This window comes from Bubalus bubalis, chromosome 3, assembly GCF_019923935.1.
Source record: "Bubalus bubalis isolate 160015118507 breed Murrah chromosome 3, NDDB_SH_1, whole genome shotgun sequence".
Classification (NCBI taxonomy): Eukaryota; Metazoa; Chordata; class Mammalia; order Artiodactyla; family Bovidae; genus Bubalus; species Bubalus bubalis.
The window spans coordinates 11,459,520-11,471,572 of NC_059159.1; the positions used below are offsets into that span (position 1 = coordinate 11,459,520).

Sequence of the window (12,053 nt, forward strand, 5' to 3'; positions counted from 1 at the left end):
CCCGGCTGCTACATGAATTCACATCCAGAGGGAGTGGGGGTGGCCATGTAGGTGAGAACCAGTGGTCAGGAAGAGCCAGGGCAGGGATGCCAAGGTGACAGTAGGGCCAGGTGGGTTCTCGAGTCTGAACCTGTGTGGCGGGAGGGCTGGTCATGTGACAGTGGTGCCGGGGGTGGGGTGCGGTGCAGGGAGCATCCCCGGGACCACTGGTGATGCAGCCTGTTCCCACTGATTTCTTAAGCCAGCCATTTTCACCTCCCCCAGCCATCACATGTGTCTCTGTAAAGTTGTGGTAATAACGCTTCCTACAGTATGGTTGCAGAGATCAGGACCACAGTGTGTGTGTAATTTACACAGTGTGTAAAGCAGTTTTAGAAATTTTAGGTGAAGGGAGTAGTGATAAAACCTCATTTCTACCCAGCCTGCCTCTGCTATACTAAAGCCTTTTGTTGCCGATCTGAAAGCCTGGCCTTGGGGCTCAGGAAACTGTATCATTTGGTCACTTCTACTTTGCCCTTCATCAAATTTAACTGAAGAGCCAAGCTACCACATAAAGAAGACGCTTTTCTGGGGAAGTTATTTTAGAACCTTGTTTCTCTCCCACTTCAATACCTTTGTCATCTATATCATGTGTTGAGAAGTTCACTGGCACTGTTCTTGCCATTAGGGACCATGTGCAAAGGTTCTGGATGCATCAAAGGACGAGACTACCATGACATGAAGCCCAGTGTGGGGAGAGGAACAGAAAAGATGTCCCCTTCTCCCCGAGCCCATAAGGGTGATGGTCAGCCACCTGAACCTGCTCCTTGGGGCCACCAGTGCTCCAGAACATGTTCAGTCAACTGCAGTTCGTACTCATCAGGATTTTAGTAGCTTTTAACACCTGGAAATAGGGAGTATCTTTATTTTTAGTCTTCAGAGTGTCTATTTCTGCTTTAATCTTTTTTCTTTATATGAAAGTAGATGACCCTTCACAACTGCACTTTGCTGCTGAATTCTCATGGAATTTGCAGTTGGTCATCTTATTTCAGAACAAGGAATCTGGTTTGAAACTGCCTCTTGGTCACATTTGTCTCCAGGGGCCTGGTTGTCTTTGGAGCCGAACATGGGAGAGCTCCTCGAAAGCACAGATGCTGCAGTGCTCTAAGGCTGTCTCGGTGCTTACGTTCATGTCTGCTCGATGCTGGAGGAATTACACGTTTAATAATGGTTGAGGAGCTGTTTCCAGGCCCAGCTTTAAATGCCCTAGCCTGCAGTGTTCTTGTAAATGCCTGCAGGTGCTGGGACCGTCCTGTGGCTTAGCGCCTTAACCAGCTTGTTGCACCTGTTTATGTAAAGGCAGTCATCCCACTAGGAGACGTTTTTAACATTTCCAGTTGAGACTGAGTGTCGTTTACTTTTCATGATCACCCTGGTCCGAGTTTCTGAGAGATTAAAGTTCCATGTGTTTCTGGGAATTTGCTTCTCCCTTCAAAAGCTGGCATCTGGCCTCCGAGTACTCACATGTTGTGTGCCTCCCGCAAAGCTCAGAGCTCTTGGAGTGAGCCGTTGACATGGCCACCATGAGTGAAGGTCAGAAGACAAGTTGTTTGTGACAGAGATGCCCACCTTGGGGTGAATGAATCTGTACAGAGGCACGGGCGAGGTGTCCCAGCACCCCAGCACTCTCAGCTGTCCCTGTGCTGAGGAGCTGCCCACCCTCAGGGCTCTTCCCCAAGAGTTGAGAAGGTGTGGGCCCCACTCTGGCTGCATTCCCAGCTGAGGGGTGAGTCTGTGACCTCCGCTCACCCCACAAGCATATGTTGAGCACATACTACATGCCATTGTGTGAGGGGCTCCTAAAGGATTCAGGAAGCAGGAATTACCTCAGCCTTAGAGAAAGTAGGCTCAGTCTGGGAAGAAGGAAGGAGGGGAATTCCAGGCTCTGAAGGACCATGTGCCATTTGACTGAAGTGGGCAGTGTACCCTGTGGGGGCACCAATGTGCAAGCGTGTCTCCAGACAAGGAAATCTATTAATAGCACATTAGGAAAGCCCTTTCCTGTGGTCTCAGTGCCCTGATTATCTCCAAGGAATCTGGTCCCAGAGGCATGTGCTTAGTTGTGTCCATTGCGACCCTGTGAACTGTAGCCCACCAGGCTCCTCTGTCCATGGGATTTTTTCAGGCAGGAATACTGAAGTGGGTTGCCATTTCCTCCTCCAGGGGATCTTCCCAGGGGTCGAACCCATAACCTCTGTGTCTTCTGCATTGCAGACAGATTCTTTACCCCTGAGCCATCGGGAAGCCCCTGAGGGTCTCTTCCCAAATCACCCATACAACGTGCTACTCTACACTCACTGCTACCATCAAAAATTACCGGATGTGAAGAAGCAGGAAAATATGATCCGTAATGAGAGGGGGAAAAATTGGCCTACCAAAACTTATTCTGAACTCTCACAGATGTTCAAATTAGCAGTCGAGGACATTAAGTCATTAGAAATCTGTTCCACATAAAAAAGCTCCATTGAGACATGGAAGATATTAAAAGGACCCAGCTTAAACTTCTAGAAATGAAAACTCTGATATGTGACATGAAAAGTATGGGATAACAACCAATTAAACATTGCAGAAGAAAAATTAGTGAACTTAAAGGCATGGTAATAAAAACTGTCCAAGATGAAGCACAGTGAGAAAACGTTTTATAAAACTAAAGGCGTATCCTTGAGTTGTGGGACAACTGCAGGTGACTGAATATATGTGTACTGGGAGCCCCTACAGGGGGCTGGCAGAAAAGAAATTTGAAGAAATAATGGCTGAGAAATTTTCAAATTCGATGAAAACTATAAACCTGCAGATCCAGGAAACCCAACAAACCCCAACCACAAGAAACATGAAGAAAACTACACCAAGGCACCTGATAATCAAATTGCTTAAAAAACAACAAATTTAAAATTAAAAAGCAGTCGATAAGAAAGGAAACAGAGAAGCTAAGGATGATAGTGGATCATTTGTCAGAAACTATGACAGCAGGAAAACACTGGGACTGCATCTTTAACGTCCTGGAAGAAAAACTGAACGTAGAGTTCACATTAACCCACTGAAGATAGCTTGGAGGCAAAATAAGGACGTTCAAAGACATGTAAAACTGAAAGAATTCATCACTAGTAGATCCACAGTACAAGAAATGTTAGAGAAAGCCATTCAAGTAGAAGGAAAATAATACCAGGAGGAAACATGAATGGACACCAAGGAGTTCAGAGCACCAGAAAAGAGTGCTCCACAGATAAATGTGTGGGTGGTGGTGTTTTTTTTTTTTATCCTTGATCAAAAAATAATAGCAGTGTACTATGGAGCCTGTAACATATGTAAAATGTATGTTAACAATAGCAAAAAGGTTGGGAGGAGAGAAACTGAAGAAATATCGTTGTTAGTTTCTCATACTTCTTTGAAGTGATAAAATATCATCTGAAGGTGAACTGTGATAAAATGTAGTCCATAAGCCTTGAAGTTATCACTAAATTTTTAAACTATAGCCAGTTAGCCACCAAAGGAGATAAAATGAAATCATAAATATATACAAGTAACATGAAAGAAAAAAGAAAAGGAGGGAAAGAAAACAAAGAATGGATGAGATAAATACCACAAATGTTAACAAGACAATAGATTTAAGCATAACCATATATATATATAAATAATCACAATGTAAATAGTCTAAATACCCAATTATAGGGCAGAGACTGTCAGATTGGATTTTTGAAAATTACATGATCTTAAAAGAAATGTACTTTCAATATAAGATGCAAATAGATTAAAAGCAAAAACATGTGTTACCACTAAACAAAGAAGGTGAGAATGCCCCTATTAATATGTCAAAGTAGGTTTCAGAGCAGAGAATATTACCAGGGACGCAGAGTTGTTTGCTAATGCTAAAGGAGTCCACCCATCATGAGAACAGTAGAGTCTAAATGCTTATTCACCTAATAACAGTATTTCAAAACACATAAACTGAAAACTGGTGGAAGTGTGGGATGGCAGTAAATAATCCATGATTACACCTGGAGGTCCCAGCATTCTCTTCTCAGTAAACGACAGAACAAGTAGAAGTGGAACCAAGGAGGTTCTCTCAAACGCTTGAACGGGGCCATCCACCAGCCGGACAGCGCTTCATATGACTGCAGACCCCTTGTTCCTTCCATGTGCCAGGGGAGTACACCATGATGGACCTTGTCCTGTGTCATCAGATCAGATCAGATCAGATTAGTCGCTCAGTCGTGTCCGACTCTTTGCGACCCCATGAATCCCAGCACGCCAGGCCTCCCTGTCCATCACCAACTCCCGGAGTTCACTGAGACTCACATCCATCAAGTCAGTGATGCCATCCAGCCATCTCATCCTCTGTCATCCCCTTCTCCTCTTGCCCTCAATCCCTCCCAGCATCAGAGTCTTTTCCAATGAGTCAACCCTTCGCATAAGGTGGCCAAAGTACTGGAGTTTCCGCTTTAGCATCATTCCTTCCAAAGAAATCCCAGGGCTGATCTCCTTCAGCATGGACTGGTTGGATCTCCTTGCAGTCCAAGGGACTCTCAAGAGTCTTCTGCAACACCACAGTTCAAAAGCATCAATTCTTCGGCGCTCAGCCTTCTTCACAGTCCAACTCTCACATCCATACATGACCACAGGAAAAACCATAGCCTTGACTAGACGAACCTTTGTTGGCAAAGTAATGTCTCTGCTTTTGAATATGCTATCTAGGTTGGTCATAACTTTCCTTCCAAGGAGTAAGCGTCTTTTGCTTTCATGGCTGCAGTCACCATCTGCAGTGATTTTGGAGCCCAGAAAAATAAAGTCTGACACTGTTTCCACTGTTTCCCCATCTATTTCCCATGAAGTGGTGGGACCGGATGCCATGATCTTCATTTTCTGAATGTTGAGCTTTAAGCCAACTTTTTCACTCTCCACTTTCACTTTCATCAAGAGGCTTTTGAGTTCCTCTTCACTTTCTGCCATAAGGGTGGTGTCATGTGCATATCTGAGGTTATTGATATTTCTCCCGGCAATCTTGATTCCAGCTTGTGTTTCTTCCAGTCCAGCGTTTCTCATGATGTACTCTGCATAGAAGTTAAATAAACAGGGTGACAATATACAGCCTTGACGAACTCCTTTTCCTATTTGGAACCAGTCTGTTGTTCCATGTCCAGTTCTAACTGTTGCTTCCTGACCTGCATACAGATTTCTCAAGAGGCAGATCAGGTGGTCTGGTATTCCCATCTCTTTCAGAATTTTCCACAGTTTATTGTGATCCACACAGTCAAAGGCTTTGGCGTAGTCAATAAAGCAGAAATAGATGCTTTTCTGGAACTCTCTTGCTTTTTCCATGATCCAGCGGATGTTGGCAATTTGGTCTGTGGTTCCTCTGCCTTTTCTAAAACCAGCTTGAACATCAGGAAGTTCACGGTTCACATATTGCTGAAGCCTGGCTTGGAGAATTTTGAGCATTACTTTACTAGCGTGTGAGATGAGTGCAATTGTGCGGTAGTTTGAGCATTCTTTGGCATTGCCTTTCTTTGGGATTGGAATGAAAACTGAGCTTTTCCAGTCCTGTGGCCACTGCTGAGTTTCCCAAATTTGCTGGCATATTGAGTGCAGCACTTTGACAGCATCATCTTTCAGGCTTTGAAATACTCAACTGTAATTCCATCACCTCCACTAGCTTTGTTCGTAGTGATGGTTTCTAAGGCCCACTTGACTTCACATTCCAGGATGTCTGGCTCTAGGTGAGTGATCACACCATCATGATTATCTGGGTCGTGAAGATCTTTTTTGTACAGTTTGTATTCTTAACAAGTTTGTATTCTTAACAAACCAAGACACATTTAAAAGAACTGGAATCTTACACAGTGTATTCTACAACCATAGTGGAATCAAATGCAAAATCAAAATAGATAATAAGAAAATCAAGGACACTTGGAGACTTGTGTACTTTTAAATAAATGATTCAGGTCAATTCAGTTCAGTCGCTTAGTCATGTCCAACTTTTTGTGACCCCATGGACTACAGCACGCCAGGCTTCCCTGTCCATCACCAACTCCCAGAGCTTGCTCAAACTGATGACCATCGAGTCGGTGATGCCATCCAACCATCTCATCCTCTGTCATAATAAATAATTAAAACATTTCAATTATAAAACAAAATTTTAAGAATCAATATAAATATATAAAATAAAATATATAATATTAATGTATAAATGTTATATAAATAAACTTATAAGCAACATAGATATGTTAAAGCATTTATTTCTAATTATAAGTATTATGTATAAAATAAGTAAATGGGCTGCATAAACTAGAATCTTTTGCATAACAAAGTAAACAGTCAACAAAAGGAAAAAAAAACAACCTTTAGAATGGGAGAAAATATTTGCAACTCACCTATCTGTTAAGGGGTCAAATATAAGGACCTCTTACAACTCAAAAAAACCCCGACTTAAAAAGGGTCAAAGGACCTGATATTAGTGAAAGAAAAGCAGATTAAACCCAAAGTAGGTAGGAGAAAGAGAAGGCAATGGCACCAGACTCCAGTACTCTTGCCTGAAAAATCCCATGGATGGAGGAGCCTGGTAGGCTGCAGTCCATGGGGTCGCTAAGAGTCAGACATGACTGAGCGACTTCACTTTCACTTTTCACTTTAATGCACTGGAGAAGGAAATGGCAACCCACTCCAGTGTTCTTGCCTGGAGAATCCTAGGGACGGGGGAGCCTGGTGGGCTGCCGTCTATGGGGTCGCACAGAGTCAGACACGACTGAAGCGACTTAGCAGTAGCAGGTAGGAGAAAGTTAGGTCGCTCAGTCGTGTCCGACTCTTCGCGACCTACCAGGCTCCTCCGTCCATGGGATTTTCCAGGCAAGAATACTGGAGTGGGTTGCCATTTCCTTCTCCAGGGATCTTCCCGACCCAGAGATCGAACCCAGGTCTCCCGCATTGGAGGCAGATGCTTTAACCTCTGAGCCACCGTGAGAGAAAGGAAATAGTAAAGATCACTGTGGGGACTTCCCTGGTGATCCAGTGGTTAAGAACCTGCCTGCCAATGCAGGGGACACGGATTTGATCCCTGGTCTGGGGAGATCCCACATGCCACGGAACAGCTAAGCCCGTGTGCCGCAACTACTGAGCCCATGCTCTAGAGTTCATGCTCTGCAACAAGAGAAGCCACCACAATGAGAAGCCCTCATACTGCAACAAAGAGTAGCCCCTGCTCGCTGCAACTAGAAAAAGCCTGAGCGCAGCAGTGAAGACCCAACGCAGCCAAAAATAAACAAATTGATTAATTTTAAAAAAAGATCACTTCAGAGATCAATGCAAAAGAGAACAGAAAAGCAGTAGGGAAAATCCACTTAATCAAAGGCTAGATTCTTTGAGCAGATCAATAACTACTCAGACTGAGAAGGAAACAGAAAAAATACATAAAACCCCAAATCAGGAGTGAGAGAAGTGGCATCACAGGTTCTGGAGACGTTGAAGGTATAGTGAAGGAATTTATGAACTTGATGCCAAAGTTTTTGATAGTTTTGATGAAATTAACTCCTTGAAGGACACAAGCTGCTCCCTTAAGAAGACAGATAATCTGAATAGCACTGTATCTAGTTTTAAATTCAATTTGTGATTTAAAACTTCCCTACAAAGAAAGCTCCAGGTTCAGATGGCTTCATTGTTGAGTTCTACCCAATCATTAATGAAATATATAGATGGCAAAGAAGCATCTTCCCATATCATCCTATGAGATTTGCCTTGCCTTGATACCAAAAACCAGATTAAGAAAACTACAGATCAGTATCCTTGGTGAAGACAGATGCAAAAATTATAAATCAAAATTTAGCAAATCAGAGTCAACAATATATTTAAAAAAGATTATACATCATGAAGAGACATCATTTGGCCAACAAAGGGTTTGTTATCATCTGTCTTCCTGCTCATTAACAAGATCAAGAGAAGGGAGACAGTAAAAGATTTCTGTAAACTAGGTTCCAGTTAATTGAGGTTTTTTTCATAGACACAGTTAATATGTAATTCAGGCAGACTTTCCCTAGTTATAGCTAATAAATTTTTATTTATAGCGCCACCAGGGGACTCCAAGGACACAATGTCACTGAATTTGGAAAGACTTTGTATGTTGGTATAGATGAAGGAAATAGAGATTTGGGGACACAGAGAGCTTCACTGTATATACCAGCTGTCCTGATCCCAAGAAGAAACATGTGTGAGTAAAAAGCGGATCAGGGATTAGCAGTTTTATTTCTGTAAACGTGCCCTCCCCCCACCCAACATCTGTGCTAGTTCTCCTTCCCAGTCTCAAAACTTGTACTGTTCTCGCTTCAGTGATGTCATCCCAGTTCACTGCCTCTCTTCCTGTACCTATATCCTCTCTTGTTCCCATCTCCCCACTTCCAGCTCACAGTTGAAAAAGAGGCGGGTTAGCTTCCTCTTCCATCCAAAGATGACTTATATCACTCAGTTCAGTTCAGTTGCTCAGTTGTGTCTGACTCTTTGCAACCCCATGGACTGCAACACACCAGGCTTTCCTGTCCATCACCAGCTCCCAGAGCTTGCTCAAACTGATGTCCATCAAGTCAGTGAGGCCATTCAACCATCTCATCCTCTGTCATCCCCTTCTCCTCCTGCTTTCAATCTTTCCCAGCATCAGGGTCTTTTCCAGTGAGTCAGTTCTTCACATCAAGTGCCCAAAGTATTGGAGCTTCAGCATCACTCCTTCCAATGAATATTCAGGGTTGATTTCCTTTAGGATTCACTGGTTGGATCTCCTTGCAGTCCAAGGGACTCTCAAGAGTCTTCTCCAGCACCACAGTTCAAAAGCATCAGTTCTTCGTTGCTCAGCTTTCTTTATGGTCCAACTCTTACATCCATACACGACTACTGGAAAAATTCATAGTTTTGACTAGACAGACTTTGTTGGCAAAGTAATGTCTCAGCTTTTTAATATGCTGTCTAGGTTGGTCATAGCTTTTCTTCCAAGGAGCAAGCATCTTTCAGTTTCATGGCTACAGTCACCATCTGCAGTGATTTTGGAGCCCCCTAAAATAAAGTCTGTCACTGTTTCCATTGTTTCCCCATCTATTTGCCATGAAATGATGGGACCAGATGCCATAATCTTAGTTTTTTTAATGTTGAGGTTTAAGCCTTTTTTACTCTCTTCTTTTACTTTCATCGAGAGGCTCTTTACTTCCTCTTCTCTTTCTGCCATAAGGATGGTGTCTTCTGCATATCTGAGGTTATTGATATTTCTCCCAGCAACCTTGATTTCAGCTTGTGCTTCATCCAACCTGGCATTTCACATGATATACTCTGCATGTAAGTTAAATGAACAAGGTGACAATATACAGCCTGGACATACTTCTTTTCCAATTTGGAACCAGTCCATTGTCCATGTCTGGTTGTAACTGTTGCTTCCTGACCTGCATACAGATTTCTCAGGAGGCAGGTAAGGTGCTCTGGTATTCCCACCTTTTGAGGAATTCTCCACAGTTTGTTGTGATCCACACAGTCAAAGGTTTTGGCGTAGTCAATAAAGCAGAAGTAGATGTTTTTCTGGAAATCTTGCTTTTTCTATGATCCAACAGATGTTGGCAATTTGATCTCTGGTTCCTCTGCCTTTTCTGAATCCAGTTTGAACATCTGGAAGTTCACAATTCACGTACTGTTGAAGTGTGGCTTGGAGAACTTTGAGCATTCCTTTGCTAGCGTGGGGGATGAATGCAATTGTGCAGTAGTTTGAGCATTCTTTGGCATTGCCTTTCTTTGGGATTGGAATGAAAACTGACCTTTTCCAGTCCTGTGGCCACTGCTGAGTTTCCCAAATTTGCTGGCATACTGAGTAGCAGTGCTTTCACGGCATCATCTTTTAGGATTTGAAATAGTTCAACTGGAATTCCATCGCCTCCACTAGCTTTGTTCGTAGTGATGCCTCCTAAGGCCCACTTGACTTCGCATTCCAGGATGTCTGGCTCTAGGTGAGTGATCACACCATTGTGGCTATCTGGGTCATGAAGATCTTTTTTTGTACAGTTCTTCCGTGTACTGTTGCCACCTCTTGATATCTTCTGCTTCTGTTATGTCCATACTGCGTCTGTCCTTTATTGGACCCATCTTTGCATGAAATGTTCCCTTGGTATCGCTAATTTTCTTGAAGAGATCTCTAGTCTTTCCCATCCTATTATTTTCCTCTATTTCTTTGCATTGATCACTGAGGAAGGCTTTCTTATCTCTCCTTGCTATTCTTTGGAACTCTGCATTCAGATGGGTATATCTTTCCTTTTCTTCTTTGCCTTTAGCTTCTCTTCTTTTCTCAGCTATCTGTAAGGCCTCCTCAAACAACCATTTTGCCTTTTTGCATTTCTTTTTCTTGGGGATGGTCTTGATCACTCCCTCCTGTAGTGTCGTGAAGCGCTGTCCATAGTTCTTCAGGCACTTTGTCTATCAGATCTAACCCCTTGATCTGTTGTCACTCCCACTGTATAATCATAAAGGATTTGATTTTTAAGTCATACCTGAATGGTCTAGTGGTTTTCCCTACTTTATTCAATTTAAGTCTGAATTTTGCAATAAGGAGTTTATGATCTGAGCCACAGTCAGCTCCTGGTCTTGTTTTTGCTGACTGTATAGAGCTTCTCCATCTTCAGCTGCAAAGAATATAATCAGTCTCATTTCGGTATTGACCATCTGTTAATCGTCACTCAGATCAGAATGTGATCACATGGGCCAGAGAATCTGCTCTTCAAAACCTGCTTTCTTAATGGTCCATCGCTGAAGGCAGAGCAGCCCTTGGTCTGGTCCTGTGAGGACCTGGGGCAAACACACCTCCTGTGCTAGGAATTTGTTTGTATCCTGCCTTATTCCTAGCTTGTATGTTAATAAAATGTATTTTTATCATAATTTTAAAGAAAACTTAATAGTAAATAGAGTTCCCATATGTCCCACACCCAATTTCTTCTCTTGTTAATACCTTACATCAACATGGTGCAGCTTGGTAAGAAAATGATGGCCTCTAGATGACCCAGGTCAACAAGCACTTGCGAGCTGCCACTGGACAGTGTCCCCATCTCCACAGTGAGCCACATCTGCCACCTGCCTCCTCAGAGGACCCTCCAACACTAGCAGGAAGGAAGGGATCATCTACAGTCCCCTTCCATGCATTTTCTGGGATAAAGAGTTTTTTGGTAAAATAGAATTGTTGTTCAGAATGGCCTCTTCTTAGTTGTCTTCCTGGTTAAATGAGGTGGCTGCTTTTCAGAAGCCCTGGGAGTGGGTTTTACTCTGGGAGGAGAGTCAGATCCACCCTCCTGGGGTCCCTGGAGAACTATGGATGGGCCAGCAAAGCAGAGACCTCACTCATGTCCCAGGAGCTAAGTCTGCCTGTCCTGACACTGGTTCAGCCCCAAGACCACCCACCTGCGAGGAGGTCAGGCCCTGCTAGACATGCTGCTCATTGATGACAGGTCAGGTTGCAGCTGGGTTATCTCTGTCAGTCTGTCGATCAGGAGGGAGACAGTTGTTCAGATACCTGTAGTTGCCAAGAGTGAAGTGAAAAGCCGAAGGAGGGACGCAGGAGGCTGTCACCCGCCCTCCCCATGCAGGCGACTCGGCCCCACACTGGCAGATTGGACCATGTGCTGCTGGGGAGGTGGCAGATCGCCCTTTTGCAGGATGAATGGGTGCAGTGACTCAGGCTGCAAGGTGCTTCCCAATGAATGCATCAGTCTGTCGCCAAGGGCAATTCAGAGACTAGAGGGCTGCGTGATTAATTGTCAGGCTGCATTAATCACCAGCTCTGCAGTACTGATTTCAGTTGGGGGTGGGTGGGTGGGCAGAGGCTGGTCAGCCAGAAAGCAGAGACCACACAGCCAAGTCTCAAAAGTTTTATAAAAGGGCAATCACAGTTTGTGTGGAGCCTGAAATCAAGGCTGGGTTGATTGGCCCAGAACGCACCAGCTCAGGCACCTTTCTTGCCCAGTACTCCTGGGCATGTTCTTTGTACCTGGCAGTGACCCGGGTTCCAGGGTCAG

General features: G+C 43.8%; 1 protein-coding gene across 6 annotated transcripts in view; it reads left to right on the forward strand.

Annotated features, from left to right (window-relative positions):
- Positions 1-12,053, forward strand: part of RPTOR (regulatory associated protein of MTOR complex 1) — a 325,171-nt gene that overhangs the window by 248,289 nt on the left and 64,829 nt on the right. The gene's annotated exons all lie outside the window — the stretch shown is intronic.